The sequence below is a fragment of the Anthonomus grandis genome, chromosome 19 (assembly GCF_022605725.1).
Source record: "Anthonomus grandis grandis chromosome 19, icAntGran1.3, whole genome shotgun sequence".
Lineage (NCBI taxonomy): Eukaryota > Metazoa > Arthropoda > Insecta > Coleoptera > Curculionidae > Anthonomus > Anthonomus grandis.
Window position 1 is genome coordinate 26423 of NC_065564.1, and position 22770 is coordinate 49192.

At 30.0% G+C, this 22770-nt stretch overlaps 1 long non-coding RNA gene across 2 annotated transcripts in view; it reads left to right on the forward strand.

Moving 5' to 3' along the window:
- The window catches only part of LOC126747275 (uncharacterized), a 49266-nt gene that overhangs the window by 23025 nt on the left and 3471 nt on the right, over positions 1 to 22770 (forward strand). Inside the window, exons 2-4 of one of the 2 annotated variants that reach the window (XR_007664142.1) lie at positions 1245 to 1369; positions 1428 to 1498; positions 1559 to 1701. This is a non-coding gene — a long non-coding RNA (uncharacterized LOC126747275). Of the gene's footprint in view, positions 1 to 1244; positions 1370 to 1427; positions 1499 to 1558; positions 1767 to 22770 lie in introns of those variants that run through there. The other variant, XR_007664141.1, reaches the window with a different exon arrangement.

A 22770-nucleotide genomic window follows, 5' to 3' on the forward strand; every position in this document is an offset into this window, starting at 1 on the left:
CATTGCATTCAATTTTCCGAATCTTTCGAAACGTTTTCCCAACATTTCCGCCCCCTTGAGGGCCTCCAAACGTGAGTTAGAACGGATAGATATAAATTAAATTCAAGGTCAACCCTATTCCAGAAAAAAATAATAAATAATTTATAAATTATTAAATAAAACGTAGATATGGCAACGTCGTAAAAATCATTTATCGAACATTTAACACTACCGAGTTGCGCTCGGTGAATTCCAGCGTCGGCAATCGGCCACGTTCGGCTATTTCCGCGTCGCCTCGACGCCTCATTCGTCGTTGGGAATTCGTCGGGTCGGGATCGTGTCTCGGTTTTTCTTTCAAAAACCCGGGAAAAGCGTCGAAACAATCGGGAATTATCGTGAAATTGCGTCGTACGTCGTTTCCGCGTACTCTGATCGCGTTTTCACGGTTCATCTCGTTTTTACTGGTGAGTTATCGGCATTTAATGTTTTGTGTCCCTACTGCTGCAGCGCAGTATATATTTTCGCAATTATCGATTTTTATTGAATGTTTCGTATTTCGAGGGGCAAATGGGCATTGGACAAGTGTTTTTCAATAATTTCTTTTTATTTTCAGTTAAATATTCTATAAAATTCCAAATGAAAAAAAATTATTCTAGAACTTTACTGTCAACTGTCAATGCCGGAGTTGGCGAATTCGACCAAACCGGTTGACAGCTTGACGGTTGAAGTTCATTTGTCGAATCGAATTGGCACAGTGTCACTTGTCATTTGTCATATTCTCTCTCTCTCTTTGTTTATAACCTAATTGTTTTTTTTTTATGAAAATATACCGGATTTCCTATAAAATTTTTTGTAAATCAATGAATATTCAGGAAATATTGTTGTTTATTGACCCAGAAGCCCCCTGAACGTCCGAGATCCTGCACAAATAGGTTAGAAATTGTTATTGTTCCATTGTTTACATTTTATTTTCAGTACTAACATAGTGTTACTTCTAAAGGTTCTTTATAAATACTTTTTTAAGGTGCACTTCCCATTTATTATTACATTTCCTTAGTTTATAGCAGTTTTAAAAGAAAAAAATAGTGAATTCTCTGAAATTAAGAGTGTCTTTTGGTCTGCAAAGCCTTGCCTTTCTCATGTATTGGCCACTGGTACAATGAAAATGAGGGGTTATGGAATAAGTTATAGATAATCTGTTTTTTAAATTGTTTTTAACTATTTTTTAAATATAAATACCCTGTAAAAGTCACAATTTATTCCAGAAATGCAAGGGCTGCTCCTGTAGACAGCAAGTGCGCCGCGTAGCTGTCTGGACTGCCACAAAAACTGGGATGAACCCAAATGTGAATACACCCTAACACCCAAGAGCAACGGGAGTTGCAAAAAGGTATTTTGGGTTTTTTAAATTAAATTTGCCCTCATTTCTTTTACTTTTTGTTCTTTAGATACTCTAGAGGTTTCACCAGCTCAAATTCTAATGATTATGTCTGCTCTTAAGAAGGTCATGAGCAAAATTGTAAGTATAAATCTTAAAATTGTAAGTGAATTGTGAAATTTAATGTGTTATTCTTTTTAGATGCAATAAGATGAGATGAAATTATTCTTTATTGCTAAGAAACATTAAATTTTCTATCAACTAATGCAGTTGTTGGCATTTCTATGAATGTGGGGTCAGGAGTCTGGATATGGAAGTCGGGCTGAGGATCTGGATTGGAGAGGGTGAGTTAATTAATCTTTGTCTCCTTAGGTCATTATATTTGCTGAATAAAGAGATGTTTTTATTATTGTTTGTTTTATTACTCTTGTGTTTATTATTGTTGTTATTATTATTATGAATTTTATGCCAAATCACATCACAGTCTTCCCTCGTGTAGAGAGAACAATTGCTTGCCCAGGTATCAAAAGTATTAAGCCTTATTGGGACCCTTTATTCATTACGGGTCTGCTTGATGAAATAAGTTTATTTAAATTGTTTTATTAACTTTGAAAATTTCCAATTTTTAATTTTTTTTATAGATACATTTTTGGTTCTAAATTAAAAACCCTTTGCATCAATGCAATTTTCATGAAAATCGGTGGGAAATTAAGGGAACTGGTGCAGTTTGCCTCTTACACACCTTCGATAATTTGCCATATTTTTGAAAATATTCCTGTAACTCTGGAAATTTCCAATTTTTTATTTTTTTTATAGATACATTTTTAGTTCTAAATTAAAAACCCTTTGCATTAATGCAATTTTCATGAAAATTGGTGGGAAATTAAGGGAACTGGTGCAGTTTGCCTCTTACACACCTTTGATAATTTGCCATATTTTTGAAAATATTCCTGTAACTCTGGAAATTTTCAATTTTTTATTTTTTTTATAGATACATTTATGGTTCTAAATTAAAAACCCTTTGCATCAATGCAATTTTCATGAAAATCGGTGGGAAATTAAGGGAACTGGTGCAGTTTGCCTCTTACACACCTTCGATAATTTGCCATATTTTTGAAAATATTCCTGTAACTCTGGAAATTTCCAATTTTTTATTTTTTTTATAGATACATTTTTGGTTCTAAATTAAAAACCCTTTGCATCAATGCAATTTTCATGAAAATCGGTGGGAAATTAAGGGAACTGGTGCAGTTTGCCTCTTACACACCTTCGATAATTTGCCATATTTTTGAAAATATTCCTGTAACTCTGGAAATTTCCAATTTTTTATTTTTTTTATAGATACATTTTTGGTTCTAAATTAAAAACCCTTTGCATCCATGCAATTTTCATGAAAATCTGTGAGAAATTAAGGGAACTGGTGCAGTTTACCTGTTAGGCACCTTCAATAATTTGTCATATTTTTGAAAATATTCCTGTAACTCTGGAAATTTCCAATTTTTTATTTTTTTTATAGATACATTTATGGTTCTAAATTAAAAACCCTTTGCATCCATGCAATTTTCATGAAAATCGGTGGGAAATTAAGGGAACTGGTGCAGTTTGCCTCTTACACACCTTCGATAATTTGCCATATTTTTGAAAATATTCCTGTAACTCTGGAAATTTCCAATTTTTTATTTTTTTTATAGATACATTTTTGGTTCTAAATTAAAAACCCTTTGCATCCATGCAATTTTCATGAAAATCTGTGAGAAATTAAGGGAACTGGTGCAGTTTACCTGTTAGGCACCTTCAATAATTTGTCATATTTTTGAAAATATTCCTGTAACTCTGGAAATTTCCAATTTTTTATTTTTTTTATAGATACATTTATGGTTCTAAATTAAAAACCCTTTGCATCCATGCAATTTTCATGAAAATCGGTGGGAAATTAAGGGAACTGGTGCAGTTTGCCTCTTACACACCTTCGATAATTTGCCATATTTTTGAAAATATTCCTGTAACTCTGGAAATTTCCAATTTTTTATTTTTTTTATAGATACATTTTTGGTTCTAAATTAAAAACCCTTTGCATCAATGCAATTTTCATGAAAATCGGTTGAAAATTAAGGAAATTGGTGCAGTTTGCCTCTTACACACCTTCAATAATTTGCCATATTTTTGAAAATATTCCTGTAACTCTGGAAATTTCCAATTTTTTATTTTTTTTATAGATACATTTTTGGTTCTAAATTAAAAACCCTTTGCATCAATGCAATTTTCATGAAAATCGGTGGGAAATTAAGGGAACTGGTGCAGTTTGCCTCTTACACACCTTCGATAATTTGCCATATTTTTGAAAATATTCCTGTAACTCTGGAAATTTCCAATTTTTTATTTTTTTTATAGATACATTTTTAGTTCTAAATTAAAAACCCTTTGCATTAATGCAATTTTCATGAAAATCGGTGGGAAATTAAGGGAACTGGTGCAGTTTGCCTCTTACACACCTTTGATAATTTGCCATATTTTTGAAAATATTCCTGTAACTCTGGAAATTTTCAATTTTTTATTTTTTTTATAGATACATTTATGGTTCTAAATTAAAAACCCTTTGCATCAATGCAATTTTCATGAAAATCGGTGGGAAATTAAGGGAACTGGTGCAGTTTGCCTCTTACACACCTTCGATAATTTGCCATATTTTTGAAAATATTCCTGTAACTCTGGAAATTTCCAATTTTTTATTTTTTTTATAGATACATTTATGGTTCTAAATTAAAAACCCTTTGCATCAATGCAATTTTCATGAAAATCGGTGGGAAATTAAGGGAACTGGTGCAGTTTGCCTCTTACACACCTTCGATAATTTGCCATATTTTTGAAAATATTCCTGTAACTCTGGAAATTTCCAATTTTTTATTTTTTTTATAGATACATTTTTGGTTCTAAATTAAAAACCCTTTGCATCAATGCAATTTTCATGAAAATCGGTGGGAAATTAAGGGAACTGGTGCAGTTTACCTGTTAGGCACCTTCAATAATTTGTCATATTTTTGAAAATATTCCTGTTACTCTGGAAATTTCCAATTTTTTATTTTTTTTATAGATACATTTTTGGTTCTAAATTAGAAACCCTTTGCATCCATGCAATTTTCATGAAAATCTGTGAGAAATTAAGGGAACTGGTGCAGTTTACCTGTTAGGCACCTTCAATAATTTGTCATATTTTTGAAAATATTCCTGTAACTCTGGAAATTTCCAATTTTTTATTTTTTTTATAGATACATTTATGGTTCTAAATTAAAAACCCTTTGCATCAATGCAATTTTCATGAAAATCGGTTGAAAATTAAGGAAATTGGTGCAGTTTGCCTCTTACACACCTTCAATAATTTGCCATATTTTTGAAAATATTCCTGTTACTCTGGAAATTTCCAATTTTTTATTTTTTTTATAGATACATTTTTGGTTCTAAATTAGAAACCCTTTGCATCCATGCAATTTTCATGAAAATCTGTGAGAAATTAAGGGAACTGGTGCAGTTTACCTGTTAGGCACCTTCAATAATTTGTCATATTTTTGAAAATATTCCTGTAACTCTGGAAATTTCCAATTTTTTATTTTTTTTATAGATACATTTATGGTTCTAAATTAAAAACCCTTTGCATCCATGCAATTTTCATGAAAATCGGTGGGAAATTAAGGGAACTGGTGCAGTTTGCCTCTTACACACCTTCGATAATTTGCCATATTTTTGAAAATATTCCTGTAACTCTGGAAATTTCCAATTTTTTATTTTTTTTATAGATACATTTTTGGTTCTAAATTAAAAACCCTTTGCATCCATGCAATTTTCATGAAAATCTGTGAGAAATTAAGGGAACTGGTGCAGTTTACCTGTTAGGCACCTTCAATAATTTGTCATATTTTTGAAAATATTCCTGTAACTCTGGAAATTTCCAATTTTTTATTTTTTTTATAGATACATTTATGGTTCTAAATTAAAAACCCTTTGCATCCATGCAATTTTCATGAAAATCGGTGGGAAATTAAGGGAACTGGTGCAGTTTGCCTCTTACACACCTTCGATAATTTGCCATATTTTTGAAAATATTCCTGTAACTCTGGAAATTTCCAATTTTTTATTTTTTTTATAGATACATTTTTGGTTCTAAATTAAAAACCCTTTGCATCAATGCAATTTTCATGAAAATCGGTTGAAAATTAAGGAAATTGGTGCAGTTTGCCTCTTACACACCTTCAATAATTTGCCATATTTTTGAAAATATTCCTGTAACTCTGGAAATTTCCAATTTTTTATTTTTTTTATAGATACATTTTTGGTTCTAAATTAAAAACCCTTTGCATCAATGCAATTTTCATGAAAATCGGTGGGAAATTAAGGGAACTGGTGCAGTTTGCCTCTTACACACCTTCGATAATTTGCCATATTTTTGAAAATATTCCTGTAACTCTGGAAATTTCCAATTTTTTATTTTTTTTATAGATACATTTTTAGTTCTAAATTAAAAACCCTTTGCATTAATGCAATTTTCATGAAAATCGGTGGGAAATTAAGGGAACTGGTGCAGTTTGCCTCTTACACACCTTTGATAATTTGCCATATTTTTGAAAATATTCCTGTAACTCTGGAAATTTTCAATTTTTTATTTTTTTTATAGATACATTTATGGTTCTAAATTAAAAACCCTTTGCATCAATGCAATTTTCATGAAAATCGGTGGGAAATTAAGGGAACTGGTGCAGTTTGCCTCTTACACACCTTTGATAATTTGCCATATTTTTGAAAATATTCCTGTAACTCTGGAAATTTTCAATTTTTTATTTTTTTTATAGATACATTTATGGTTCTAAATTAAAAACCCTTTGCATCAATGCAATTTTCATGAAAATCGGTGGGAAATTAAGGGAACTGGTGCAGTTTGCCTCTTACACACCTTCGATAATTTGCCATATTTTTGAAAATATTCCTGTAACTCTGGAAATTTCCAATTTTTTATTTTTTTTATAGATACATTTATGGTTCTAAATTAAAAACCCTTTGCATCAATGCAATTTTCATGAAAATCGGTGGGAAATTAAGGGAACTGGTGCAGTTTGCCTCTTACACACCTTCGATAATTTGCCATATTTTTGAAAATATTCCTGTAACTCTGGAAATTTCCAATTTTTTATTTTTTTTATAGATACATTTTTGGTTCTAAATTAAAAACCCTTTGCATCAATGCAATTTTCATGAAAATCGGTGGGAAATTAAGGGAACTGGTGCAGTTTGCCTCTTACACACCTTCGATAATTTGCCATATTTTTGAAAATATTCCTGTTACTCTGGAAATTTCCAATTTTTTATTTTTTTTATAGATACATTTTTGGTTCTAAATTAGAAACCCTTTGCATCAATGCAATTTTCATGAAAATTGGTGGGAAATTAAGGGAACTGGTGCAGTTTGCCTCTTACACACCTTCGATAATTTGCCATATTTTTGAAAATATTCCTGTAACTCTGGAAATTTTCAATTTTTTATTTTTTTTATAGATACATTTTTGGTTCTAAATTAAAAACCCTTTGCATCAATGCAATTTTCATGAAAATCGGTGGGAAATTAAGGGAACTGGTGCAGTTTGCCTCTTACACACCTTCGATAATTTGCCATATTTTTGAAAATATTCCTGTAACTCTGGAAATTTCCAATTTTTTATTTTTTTTATAGATACATTTTTGGTTCTAAATTAAAAACCCTTTGCATCCATGCAATTTTCATGAAAATCTGTGAGAAATTAAGGGAACTGGTGCAGTTTACCTGTTAGGCACCTTCAATAATTTGTCATATTTTTGAAAATATTCCTGTAACTCTGGAAATTTCCAATTTTTTATTTTTTTTATAGATACATTTATGGTTCTAAATTAAAAACCCTTTGCATCCATGCAATTTTCATGAAAATCGGTGGGAAATTAAGGGAACTGGTGCAGTTTGCCTCTTACACACCTTCGATAATTTGCCATATTTTTGAAAATATTCCTGTAACTCTGGAAATTTCCAATTTTTTATTTTTTTTATAGATACATTTTTGGTTCTAAATTAAAAACCCTTTGCATCAATGCAATTTTCATGAAAATCGGTGGGAAATTAAGGGAACTGGTGCAGTTTGCCTCTTACACACCTTCGATAATTTGCCATATTTTTGAAAATATTCCTGTAACTCTGGAAATTTCCAATTTTTTATTTTTTTTATAGATACATTTTTAGTTCTAAATTAAAAACCCTTTGCATTAATGCAATTTTCATGAAAATTGGTGGGAAATTAAGGGAACTGGTGCAGTTTGCCTCTTACACACCTTCGATAATTTGCCATATTTTTGAAAATATTCCTGTAACTCTGGAAATTTTCAATTTTTTATTTTTTTTATAGATACATTTTTGGTTCTAAATTAAAAACCCTTTGCATCAATGCAATTTTCATGAAAATCGGTGGGAAATTAAGGGAACTGGTGCAGTTTGCCTCTTACACACCTTCGATAATTTGCCATATTTTTGAAAATATTCCTGTAACTCTGGAAATTTCCAATTTTTTATTTTTTTTATAGATACATTTTTGGTTCTAAATTAAAAACCCTTTGCATCCATGCAATTTTCATGAAAATCTGTGAGAAATTAAGGGAACTGGTGCAGTTTACCTGTTAGGCACCTTCAATAATTTGTCATATTTTTGAAAATATTCCTGTAACTCTGGAAATTTCCAATTTTTTATTTTTTTTATAGATACATTTATGGTTCTAAATTAAAAACCCTTTGCATCCATGCAATTTTCATGAAAATCGGTGGGAAATTAAGGGAACTGGTGCAGTTTGCCTCTTACACACCTTCGATAATTTGCCATATTTTTGAAAATATTCCTGTAACTCTGGAAATTTCCAATTTTTTATTTTTTTTATAGATACATTTATGGTTCTAAATTAAAAACCCTTTGCATCCATGCAATTTTCATGAAAATCGGTGGGAAATTAAGGGAACTGGTGCAGTTTGCCTCTTACACACCTTCGATAATTTGCCATATTTTTGAAAATATTCCTGTAACTCTGGAAATTTCCAATTTTTTATTTTTTTTATAGATACATTTTTGGTTCTAAATTAAAAACCCTTTGCATCAATGCAATTTTCATGAAAATCGGTGGGAAATTAAGGGAACTGGTGCAGTTTGCCTCTTACACACCTTCGATAATTTGCCATATTTTTGAAAATATTCCTGTAACTCTGGAAATTTCCAATTTTTTATTTTTTTTATAGATACATTTTTAGTTCTAAATTAAAAACCCTTTGCATTAATGCAATTTTCATGAAAATTGGTGGGAAATTAAGGGAACTGGTGCAGTTTGCCTCTTACACACCTTCGATAATTTGCCATATTTTTGAAAATATTCCTGTAACTCTGGAAATTTCCAATTTTTTATTTTTTTTATAGATACATTTTTAGTTCTAAATTAAAAACCCTTTGCATTAATGCAATTTTCATGAAAATTGGTGGGAAATTAAGGGAACTGGTGCAGTTTGCCTCTTACACACCTTCGATAATTTGCCATATTTTTGAAAATATTCCTGTAACTCTGGAAATTTCCAATTTTTTATTTTTTTTATAGATACATTTTTGGTTCTAAATTAAAAACCCTTTGCATCAATGCAATTTTCATGAAAATCGGTGGGAAATTAAGGGAACTGGTGCAGTTTGCCTCTTACACACCTTCGATAATTTGCCATATTTTTGAAAATATTCCTGTAACTCTGGAAATTTCCAATTTTTTATTTTTTTTATAGATACATTTATGGTTCTAAATTAAAAACCCTTTGCATCCATGCAATTTTCATGAAAATCGGTGGGAAATTAAGGGAACTGGTGCAGTTTGCCTCTTACACACCTTCGATAATTTGCCATATTTTTGAAAATATTCCTGTAACTCTGGAAATTTCCAATTTTTTATTTTTTTTATAGATACATTTTTGGTTCTAAATTAAAAACCCTTTGCATCAATGCAATTTTCATGAAAATCGGTGGGAAATTAAGGGAACTGGTGCAGTTTGCCTCTTACACACCTTCGATAATTTGCCATATTTTTGAAAATATTCCTGTAACTCTGGAAATTTCCAATTTTTTATTTTTTTTATAGATACATTTTTGGTTCTAAATTAAAAACCCTTTGCATCAATGCAATTTTCATGAAAATCGGTGGGAAATTAAGGGAACTGGTGCAGTTTGCCTCTTACACACCTTCGATAATTTGCCATATTTTTGAAAATATTCCTGTTACTCTGGAAATTTCCAATTTTTTATTTTTTTTATAGATACATTTTTGGTTCTAAATTAGAAACCCTTTGCATCAATGCAATTTTCATGAAAATTGGTGGGAAATTAAGGGAACTGGTGCAGTTTGCCTCTTACACACCTTCGATAATTTGCCATATTTTTGAAAATATTCCTGTAACTCTGGAAATTTTCAATTTTTTATTTTTTTTATAGATACATTTTTGGTTCTAAATTAAAAACCCTTTGCATCAATGCAATTTTCATGAAAATCGGTGGGAAATTAAGGGAACTGGTGCAGTTTGCCTCTTACACACCTTTGATAATTTGCCATATTTTTGAAAATATTCCTGTAACTCTGGAAATTTCCAATTTTTTATTTTTTTTATAGATACATTTTTGGTTCTAAATTAAAAACCCTTTGCATCCATGCAATTTTCATGAAAATCTGTGAGAAATTAAGGGAACTGGTGCAGTTTACCTGTTAGGCACCTTCAATAATTTGTCATATTTTTGAAAATATTCCTGTAACTCTGGAAATTTCCAATTTTTTATTTTTTTTATAGATACATTTATGGTTCTAAATTAAAAACCCTTTGCATCCATGCAATTTTCATGAATTTGCCATATTTTTGAAAATATTCCTGTAACTCTGGAAATTTCCAATTTTTTATTTTTTTTATAGATACATTTTTAGTTCTAAATTAAAAACCCTTTGCATTAATGCAATTTTCATGAAAATTGGTGGGAAATTAAGGGAACTGGTGCAGTTTGCCTCTTACACACCTTCGATAATTTGCCATATTTTTGAAAATATTCCTGTAACTCTGGAAATTTTCAATTTTTTATTTTTTTTATAGATACATTTTTGGTTCTAAATTAAAAACCCTTTGCATCAATGCAATTTTCATGAAAATCGGTGGGAAATTAAGGGAACTGGTGCAGTTTGCCTCTTACACACCTTCGATAATTTGCCATATTTTTGAAAATATTCCTGTAACTCTGGAAATTTCCAATTTTTTATTTTTTTTATAGATACATTTTTGGTTCTAAATTAAAAACCCTTTGCATCCATGCAATTTTCATGAAAATCTGTGAGAAATTAAGGGAACTGGTGCAGTTTACCTGTTAGGCACCTTCAATAATTTGTCATATTTTTGAAAATATTCCTGTAACTCTGGAAATTTCCAATTTTTTATTTTTTTTATAGATACATTTATGGTTCTAAATTAAAAACCCTTTGCATCCATGCAATTTTCATGAAAATCGGTGGGAAATTAAGGGAACTGGTGCAGTTTGCCTCTTACACACCTTCGATAATTTGCCATATTTTTGAAAATATTCCTGTAACTCTGGAAATTTCCAATTTTTTATTTTTTTTATAGATACATTTTTGGTTCTAAATTAAAAACCCTTTGCATCAATGCAATTTTCATGAAAATCGGTGGGAAATTAAGGGAACTGGTGCAGTTTGCCTCTTACACACCTTCGATAATTTGCCATATTTTTGAAAATATTCCTGTAACTCTGGAAATTTCCAATTTTTTATTTTTTTTATAGATACATTTTTAGTTCTAAATTAAAAACCCTTTGCATTAATGCAATTTTCATGAAAATTGGTGGGAAATTAAGGGAACTGGTGCAGTTTGCCTCTTACACACCTTCGATAATTTGCCATATTTTTGAAAATATTCCTGTAACTCTGGAAATTTCCAATTTTTTATTTTTTTTATAGATACATTTTTAGTTCTAAATTAAAAACCCTTTGCATTAATGCAATTTTCATGAAAATTGGTGGGAAATTAAGGGAACTGGTGCAGTTTGCCTCTTACACACCTTCGATAATTTGCCATATTTTTGAAAATATTCCTGTAACTCTGGAAATTTCCAATTTTTTATTTTTTTTATAGATACATTTTTGGTTCTAAATTAAAAACCCTTTGCATCAATGCAATTTTCATGAAAATCGGTGGGAAATTAAGGGAACTGGTGCAGTTTGCCTCTTACACACCTTCGATAATTTGCCATATTTTTGAAAATATTCCTGTAACTCTGGAAATTTCCAATTTTTTATTTTTTTTATAGATACATTTATGGTTCTAAATTAAAAACCCTTTGCATCCATGCAATTTTCATGAAAATCGGTGGGAAATTAAGGGAACTGGTGCAGTTTGCCTCTTACACACCTTCGATAATTTGCCATATTTTTGAAAATATTCCTGTAACTCTGGAAATTTCCAATTTTTTATTTTTTTTATAGATACATTTTTGGTTCTAAATTAAAAACCCTTTGCATCAATGCAATTTTCATGAAAATCGGTGGGAAATTAAGGGAACTGGTGCAGTTTGCCTCTTACACACCTTCGATAATTTGCCATATTTTTGAAAATATTCCTGTAACTCTGGAAATTTCCAATTTTTTATTTTTTTTATAGATACATTTTTGGTTCTAAATTAAAAACCCTTTGCATCAATGCAATTTTCATGAAAATCGGTGGGAAATTAAGGGAACTGGTGCAGTTTGCCTCTTACACACCTTCGATAATTTGCCATATTTTTGAAAATATTCCTGTTACTCTGGAAATTTCCAATTTTTTATTTTTTTTATAGATACATTTTTGGTTCTAAATTAGAAACCCTTTGCATCAATGCAATTTTCATGAAAATTGGTGGGAAATTAAGGGAACTGGTGCAGTTTGCCTCTTACACACCTTCGATAATTTGCCATATTTTTGAAAATATTCCTGTAACTCTGGAAATTTTCAATTTTTTATTTTTTTTATAGATACATTTTTGGTTCTAAATTAAAAACCCTTTGCATCAATGCAATTTTCATGAAAATCGGTGGGAAATTAAGGGAACTGGTGCAGTTTGCCTCTTACACACCTTCGATAATTTGCCATATTTTTGAAAATATTCCTGTAACTCTGGAAATTTCCAATTTTTTATTTTTTTTATAGATACATTTTTGGTTCTAAATTAAAAACCCTTTGCATCCATGCAATTTTCATGAAAATCTGTGAGAAATTAAGGGAACTGGTGCAGTTTACCTGTTAGGCACCTTCAATAATTTGTCATATTTTTGAAAATATTCCTGTAACTCTGGAAATTTCCAATTTTTTATTTTTTTTATAGATACATTTATGGTTCTAAATTAAAAACCCTTTGCATCCATGCAATTTTCATGAATTTGCCATATTTTTGAAAATATTCCTGTAACTCTGGAAATTTCCAATTTTTTATTTTTTTTATAGATACATTTTTAGTTCTAAATTAAAAACCCTTTGCATTAATGCAATTTTCATGAAAATTGGTGGGAAATTAAGGGAACTGGTGCAGTTTGCCTCTTACACACCTTCGATAATTTGCCATATTTTTGAAAATATTCCTGTAACTCTGGAAATTTCCAATTTTTTATTTTTTTTATAGATACATTTTTGGTTCTAAATTAAAAACCCTTTGCATCAATGCAATTTTCATGAAAATCGGTGGGAAATTAAGGGAACTGGTGCAGTTTGCCTCTTACACACCTTCGATAATTTGCCATATTTTTGAAAATATTCCTGTAACTCTGGAAATTTCCAATTTTTTATTTTTTTTATAGATACATTTATGGTTCTAAATTAAAAACCCTTTGCATCCATGCAATTTTCATGAAAATCGGTGGGAAATTAAGGGAACTGGTGCAGTTTGCCTCTTACACACCTTCGATAATTTGCCATATTTTTGAAAATATTCCTGTAACTCTGGAAATTTCCAATTTTTTATTTTTTTTATAGATACATTTTTGGTTCTAAATTAAAAACCCTTTGCATCAATGCAATTTTCATGAAAATCGGTGGGAAATTAAGGGAACTGGTGCAGTTTGCCTCTTACACACCTTCGATAATTTGCCATATTTTTGAAAATATTCCTGTAACTCTGGAAATTTCCAATTTTTTATTTTTTTTATAGATACATTTTTGGTTCTAAATTAAAAACCCTTTGCATCAATGCAATTTTCATGAAAATCGGTGGGAAATTAAGGGAACTGGTGCAGTTTGCCTCTTACACACCTTCGATAATTTGCCATATTTTTGAAAATATTCCTGTTACTCTGGAAATTTCCAATTTTTTATTTTTTTTATAGATACATTTTTGGTTCTAAATTAGAAACCCTTTGCATCAATGCAATTTTCATGAAAATTGGTGGGAAATTAAGGGAACTGGTGCAGTTTGCCTCTTACACACCTTCGATAATTTGCCATATTTTTGAAAATATTCCTGTAACTCTGGAAATTTTCAATTTTTTATTTTTTTTATAGATACATTTTTGGTTCTAAATTAAAAACCCTTTGCATCAATGCAATTTTCATGAAAATCGGTGGGAAATTAAGGGAACTGGTGCAGTTTGCCTCTTACACACCTTCGATAATTTGCCATATTTTTGAAAATATTCCTGTAACTCTGGAAATTTCCAATTTTTTATTTTTTTTATAGATACATTTTTAGTTCTAAATTAAAAACCCTTTGCATTAATGCAATTTTCATGAAAATTGGTGGGAAATTAAGGGAACTGGTGCAGTTTACCTGTTAGGCACCTTCAATAATTTGTCATATTTTTGAAAATATTCCTGTAACTCTGGAAATTTCCAATTTTTTATTTTTTTTATAGATACATTTATGGTTCTAAATTAAAAACCCTTTGCATCCATGCAATTTTCATGAAAATCGGTGGGAAATTAAGGGAACTGGTGCAGTTTGCCTCTTACACACCTTCGATAATTTGCCATATTTTTGAAAATATTCCTGTAACTCTGGAAATTTCCAATTTTTTATTTTTTTTATAGATACATTTTTGGTTCTAAATTAAAAACCCTTTGCATCAATGCAATTTTCATGAAAATCGGTGGGAAATTAAGGGAACTGGTGCAGTTTGCCTCTTACACACCTTCGATAATTTGCCATATTTTTGAAAATATTCCTGTAACTCTGGAAATTTCCAATTTTTTATTTTTTTTATAGATACATTTATGGTTCTAAATTAAAAACCCTTTGCATCCATGCAATTTTCATGAAAATCGGTGGGAAATTAAGGGAACTGGTGCAGTTTGCCTCTTACACACCTTCGATAATTTGCCATATTTTTGAAAATATTCCTGTAACTCTGGAAATTTCCAATTTTTTATTTTTTTTATAGATACATTTTTGGTTCTAAATTAAAAACCCTTTGCATCAATGCAATTTTCATGAAAATCGGTGGGAAATTAAGGGAACTGGTGCAGTTTGCCTCTTACACACCTTCGATAATTTGCCATATTTTTGAAAATATTCCTGTAACTCTGGAAATTTCCAATTTTTTATTTTTTTTATAGATACATTTTTGGTTCTAAATTAAAAACCCTTTGCATCAATGCAATTTTCATGAAAATCGGTGGGAAATTAAGGGAACTGGTGCAGTTTGCCTCTTACACACCTTCGATAATTTGCCATATTTTTGAAAATATTCCTGTTACTCTGGAAATTTCCAATTTTTTATTTTTTTTATAGATACATTTTTGGTTCTAAATTAGAAACCCTTTGCATCAATGCAATTTTCATGAAAATTGGTGGGAAATTAAGGGAACTGGTGCAGTTTGCCTCTTACACACCTTCGATAATTTGCCATATTTTTGAAAATATTCCTGTAACTCTGGAAATTTTCAATTTTTTATTTTTTTTATAGATACATTTTTGGTTCTAAATTAAAAACCCTTTGCATCAATGCAATTTTCATGAAAATCGGTGGGAAATTAAGGGAACTGGTGCAGTTTGCCTCTTACACACCTTCGATAATTTGCCATATTTTTGAAAATATTCCTGTAACTCTGGAAATTTCCAATTTTTTATTTTTTTTATAGATACATTTTTAGTTCTAAATTAAAAACCCTTTGCATTAATGCAATTTTCATGAAAATTGGTGGGAAATTAAGGGAACTGGTGCAGTTTACCTGTTAGGCACCTTCAATAATTTGTCATATTTTTGAAAATATTCCTGTAACTCTGGAAATTTCCAATTTTTTATTTTTTTTATAGATACATTTATGGTTCTAAATTAAAAACCCTTTGCATCCATGCAATTTTCATGAAAATCGGTGGGAAATTAAGGGAACTGGTGCAGTTTGCCTCTTACACACCTTCGATAATTTGCCATATTTTTGAAAATATTCCTGTAACTCTGGAAATTTCCAATTTTTTATTTTTTTTATAGATACATTTTTGGTTCTAAATTAAAAACCCTTTGCATCCATGCAATTTTCATGAAAATCTGTGAGAAATTAAGGGAACTGGTGCAGTTTACCTGTTAGGCACCTTCAATAATTTGTCATATTTTTGAAAATATTCCTGTAACTCTGGAAATTTCCAATTTTTTATTTTTTTTATAGATACATTTATGGTTCTAAATTAAAAACCCTTTGCATCCATGCAATTTTCATGAAAATCGGTGGGAAATTAAGGGAACTGGTGCAGTTTGCCTCTTACACACCTTCGATAATTTGCCATATTTTTGAAAATATTCCTGTAACTCTGGAAATTTCCAATTTTTTATTTTTTTTATAGATACATTTTTAGTTCTAAATTAAAAACCCTTTGCATTAATGCAATTTTCATGAAAATTGGTGGGAAATTAAGGGAACTGGTGCAGTTTGCCTCTTACACACCTTCGATAATTTGCCATATTTTTGAAAATATTCCTGTAACTCTGGAAATTTCCAATTTTTTATTTTTTTTATAGATACATTTTTGGTTCTAAATTAAAAACCCTTTGCATCAATGCAATTTTCATGAAAATCGGTGGGAAATTAAGGGAACTGGTGCAGTTTGCCTCTTACACACCTTCGATAATTTGCCATATTTTTGAAAATATTCCTGTAACTCTGGAAATTTCCAATTTTTTATTTTTTTTATAGATACATTTTTAGTTCTAAATTAAAAACCCTTTGCATTAATGCAATTTTCATGAAAATTGGTGGGAAATTAAGGGAACTGGTGCAGTTTGCCTCTTACACACCTTCGATAATTTGCCATATTTTTGAAAATATTCCTGTAACTCTGGAAATTTCCAATTTTTTATTTTTTTTATAGATACATTTTTGGTTCTAAATTAAAAACCCTTTGCATCAATGCAATTTTCATGAAAATCGGTGGGAAATTAAGGGAACTGGTGCAGTTTGCCTCTTACACACCTTCGATAATTTGCCATATTTTTGAAAATATTCCTGTAACTCTGGAAATTTCCAATTTTTTATTTTTTTTATAGATACATTTTTAGTTCTAAATTAAAAACCCTTTGCATTAATGCAATTTTCATGAAAATTGGTGGGAAATTAAGGGAACTGGTGCAGTTTGCCTCTTACACACCTTTGATAATTTGCCATATTTTTGAAAATATTCCTGTAACTCTGGAAATTTTCAATTTTTTATTTTTTTTATAGATACATTTATGGTTCTAAATTAAAAACCCTTTGCATCAATGCAATTTTCATGAAAATCGGTGGGAAATTAAGGGAACTGGTGCAGTTTGCCTCTTACACACCTTCGATAATTTGCCATATTTTTGAAAATATTCCTGTAACTCTGGAAATTTCCAATTTTTTATTTTTTTTATAGATACATTTATGGTTCTAAATTAAAAACCCTTTGCATCAATGCAATTTTCATGAAAATCGGTGGGAAATTAAGGGAACTGGTGCAGTTTGCCTCTTACACACCTTCGATAATTTGCCATATTTTTGAAAATATTCCTGTTACTCTGGAAATTTCCAATTTTTTATTTTTTTTATAGATACATTTTTGGTTCTAAATTAGAAACCCTTTGCATCAATGCAATTTTCATGAATTTGCCATATTTTTGAAAATATTCCTGTAACTCTGGAAATTTCCAATTTTTTATTTTTTTTATAGATACATTTTTAGTTCTAAATTAAAAACCCTTTGCATTAATGCAATTTTCATGAAAATTGGTGGGAAATTAAGGGAACTGGTGCAGTTTGCCTCTTACACACCTTCGATAATTTGCCATATTTTTGAAAATATTCCTGTAACTCTGGAAATTTTCAATTTTTTATTTTTTTTATAGATACATTTTTGGTTCTAAATTAAAAACCCTTTGCATCAATGCAATTTTTATGAAAATCGGTGGGAAATTAAGGGAACTGGTGCAGTTTGCCTCTTACACACCTTCGATAATTTGCCATATTTTTGAAAATATTCCTGTAACTCTGGAAATTTTCAATTTTTTATTTTTTTTATAGATACATTTTTGGTTCTAAATTAAAAACCCTTTGCATCAATGCAATTTTTATGAAAATCGGTGGGAAATTAAGGGAACTGGTGCAGTTTGCCTCTTACACACCTTCGATAATTTGCCATATTTTTGAAAATATTCCTGTTACTCTGGAAATTTCCAATTTTTTATTTTTTTTATAGATACATTTTTGGTTCTAAATTAGAAACCCTTTGCATCAATGCAATTTTCATGAAAATTGGTGGGAAATTAAGGGAACTGGTGCAGTTTGCCTCTTACACACCTTCGATAATTTGCCATATTTTTGAAAATATTCCTGTAACTCTGGAAATTTTCAATTTTTTATTTTTTTTATAGATACATTTTTGGTTCTAAATTAAAAACCCTTTGCATCAATGCAATTTTTATGAAAATCGGTGGGAAATTAAGGGAACTGGTGCAGTTTGCCTGTTAGGCACTTTCAATAATTTGTCATATTTTTGAAAGTAGCCCTGTAACTCTGAAAATTTCCAATTTTTTATTTTTTTTATAGATACATTTTTGGTTCTAAATTAAAAACCCTTTGCATCAATGCAATTTTCATGAAAATCGGTGGGAAATTAAGGGAACTGGTGCAGTTTGCCTCTTACACACCTTCGATAATTTGCCATATTTTTGAAAATATTCCTGTAACTCTGGAAATTTCCAATTTTTTATTTTTTTTATAGATACATTTTTGGTTCTAAATTAAAAACCCTTTGCATCAATGCAATTTTCATGAAAATCGGTGGGAAATTAAGGGAACTGGTGCAGTTTGCCTCTTACACACCTTCGATAATTTGCCATATTTTTGAAAATATTCCTGTAACTCTGGAAATTTCCAATTTTTTATTTTTTTTATAGATACATTTTTGGTTCTAAATTAAAAACCCTTTGCATCCATGCAATTTTCATGAAAATCTGTGAGAAATTAAGGGAACTGGTGCAGTTTACCTGTTAGGCACCTTCAATAATTTGTCATATTTTTGAAAATATTCCTGTAACTCTGGAAATTTCCAATTTTTTATTTTTTTTATAGATACATTTATGGTTCTAAATTAAAAACCCTTTGCATCCATGCAATTTTCATGAAAATCGGTGGGAAATTAAGGGAACTGGTGCAGTTTGCCTCTTACACACCTTCGATAATTTGCCATATTTTTGAAAATATTCCTGTAACTCTGGAAATTTCCAATTTTTTATTTTTTTTATAGATACATTTTTGGTTCTAAATTAAAAACCCTTTGCATCCATGCAATTTTCATGAAAATCTGTGAGAAATTAAGGGAACTGGTGCAGTTTACCTGTTAGGCACCTTCAATAATTTGTCATATTTTTGAAAATATTCCTGTAACTCTGGAAATTTCCAATTTTTTATTTTTTTTATAGATACATTTATGGTTCTAAATTAAAAACCCTTTGCATCCATGCAATTTTCATGAAAATCTGTGAGAAATTAAGGGAACTGGTGCAGTTTACCTGTTAGGCACCTTCAATAATTTGTCATATTTTTGAAAATATTCCTGTAACTCTGGAAATTTCCAATTTTTTATTTTTTTTATAGATACATTTATGGTTCTAAATTAAAAACCCTTTGCATCAATGCAATTTTCATGAAAATCGGTGGGAAATTAAGGGAACTGGTGCAGTTTGCCTCTTACACACCTTCGATAATTTGCCATATTTTTGAAAATATTCCTGTAACTCTGGAAATTTCCAATTTTTTATTTTTTTTATAGATACATTTTTAGTTCTAAATTAAAAACCCTTTGCATTAATGCAATTTTCATGAAAATTGGTGGGAAATTAAGGGAACTGGTGCAGTTTGCCTCTTACACACCTTTGATAATTTGCCATATTTTTGAAAATATTCCTGTAACTCTGGAAATTTTCAATTTTTTATTTTTTTTATAGATACATTTATGGTTCTAAATTAAAAACCCTTTGCATCAATGCAATTTTCATGAAAATCGGTGGGAAATTAAGGGAACTGGTGCAGTTTGCCTCTTACACACCTTCGATAATTTGCCATATTTTTGAAAATATTCCTGTAACTCTGGAAATTTCCAATTTTTTATTTTTTTTATAGATACATTTATGGTTCTAAATTAAAAACCCTTTGCATCAATGCAATTTTCATGAAAATCGGTGGGAAATTAAGGGAACTGGTGCAGTTTGCCTCTTACACACCTTCGATAATTTGCCATATTTTTGAAAATATTCCTGTTACTCTGGAAATTTCCAATTTTTTATTTTTTTTATAGATACATTTTTGGTTCTAAATTAAAAACCCTTTGCATCAATGCAATTTTCATGAAAATCGGTGGGAAATTAAGGGAACTGGTGCAGTTTGCCTCTTACACACCTTCGATAATTTGCCATATTTTTGAAAATATTCCTGTTACTCTGGAAATTTCCAATTTTTTATTTTTTTTATAGATACATTTTTGGTTCTAAATTAGAAACCCTTTGCATCAATGCAATTTTCATGAAAATTGGTGGGAAATTAAGGGAACTGGTGCAGTTTGCCTCTTACACACCTTCGATAATTTGCCATATTTTTGAAAATATTCCTGTAACTCTGGAAATTTTCAATTTTTTATTTTTTTTATAGATACATTTTTGGTTCTAAATTAAAAACCCTTTGCATCAATGCAATTTTTATGAAAATCGGTGGGAAATTAAGGGAACTGGTGCAGTTTGCCTGTTAGGCACTTTCAATAATTTGTCATATTTTTGAAAGTAGCCCTGTAACTCTGAAAATTTCCAATTTTTTATTTTTTTTATAGATACATTTTTGGTTCTAAATTAAAAACCCTTTGCATCAATGCAATTTTCATGAAAATCGGTGGGAAATTAAGGGAACTGGTGCAGTTTGCCTCTTACACACCTTCGATAATTTGCCATATTTTTGAAAATATTCCTGTAACTCTGGAAATTTCCAATTTTTTATTTTTTTTATAGATACATTTTTGGTTCTAAATTAAAAACCCTTTGCATCAATGCAATTTTCATGAAAATCGGTGGGAAATTAAGGGAACTGGTGCAGTTTGCCTCTTACACACCTTCGATAATTTGCCATATTTTTGAAAATATTCCTGTAACTCTGGAAATTTCCAATTTTTTATTTTTTTTATAGATACATTTTTGGTTCTAAATTAAAAACCCTTTGCATCCATGCAATTTTCATGAAAATCTGTGAGAAATTAAGGGAACTGGTGCAGTTTACCTGTTAGGCACCTTCAATAATTTGTCATATTTTTGAAAATATTCCTGTAACTCTGGAAATTTCCAATTTTTTATTTTTTTTATAGATACATTTATGGTTCTAAATTAAAAACCCTTTGCATCCATGCAATTTTCATGAAAATCGGTGGGAAATTAAGGGAACTGGTGCAGTTTGCCTCTTACACACCTTCGATAATTTGCCATATTTTTGAAAATATTCCTGTAACTCTGGAAATTTCCAATTTTTTATTTTTTTTATAGATACATTTTTGGTTCTAAATTAAAAACCCTTTGCATCCATGCAATTTTCATGAAAATCTGTGAGAAATTAAGGGAACTGGTGCAGTTTACCTGTTAGGCACCTTCAATAATTTGTCATATTTTTGAAAATATTCCTGTAACTCTGGAAATTTCCAATTTTTTATTTTTTTTATAGATACATTTATGGTTCTAAATTAAAAACCCTTTGCATCCATGCAATTTTCATGAAAATCGGTGGGAAATTAAGGGAACTGGTGCAGTTTGCCTCTTACACACCTTCGATAATTTGCCATATTTTTGAAAATATTCCTGTAACTCTGGAAATTTCCAATTTTTTATTTTTTTTATAGATACATTTTTGGTTCTAAATTAAAAACCCTTTGCATCCATGCAATTTTCATGAAAATCTGTGAGAAATTAAGGGAACTGGTGCAGTTTACCTGTTAGGCACCTTCAATAATTTGTCATATTTTTGAAAATATTCCTGTAACTCTGGAAATTTCCAATTTTTTATTTTTTTTATAGATACATTTATGGTTCTAAATTAAAAACCCTTTGCATCCATGCAATTTTCATGAAAATCGGTGGGAAATTAAGGGAACTGGTGCAGTTTGCCTCTTACACACCTTCGATAATTTGCCATATTTTTGAAAATATTCCTGTAACTCTGGAAATTTCCAATTTTTTATTTTTTTTATAGATACATTTTTGGTTCTAAATTAAAAACCCTTTGCATCAATGCAATTTTCATGAAAATCGGTGGGAAATTAAGGGAACTGGTGCAGTTTGCCTCTGACACACCTTCAATAATTTGCCATATTTTTGAAAATATTCCTGTAACTCTGGAAATTTCCAATTTTTTATTTTTTTTATAGATAAATTTTTGGTTCTAAATTAAAAACCCTTTGCATCAATGCAATTTTCATGAAAATCGGTGGGAAATTAAGGGAACTGGTGCAGTTTGCCTCTTACACACCTTCGATAATTTGCCATATTTTTGAAAATATTCCTGTAACTCTGGAAATTTCCAATTTTTTATTTTTTTTATAGATACATTTATGGTTCTAAATTAAAAACCCTTTGCATCAATGCAATTTTCATGAAAATCGGTGGGAAATTAAGGGAACTGGTGCAGTTTGCCTCTTACACACCTTCGATAATTTGCCATATTTTTGAAAATATTCCTGTAACTCTGGAAATTTCCAATTTTTTATTTTTTTTATAGATACATTTTTGGTTCTAAATTAAAAACCCTTTGCATCAATGCAATTTTCATGAAAATCGGTGGGAAATTAAGGGAACTGGTGCAGTTTGCCTCTGACACACCTTCAATAATTTGC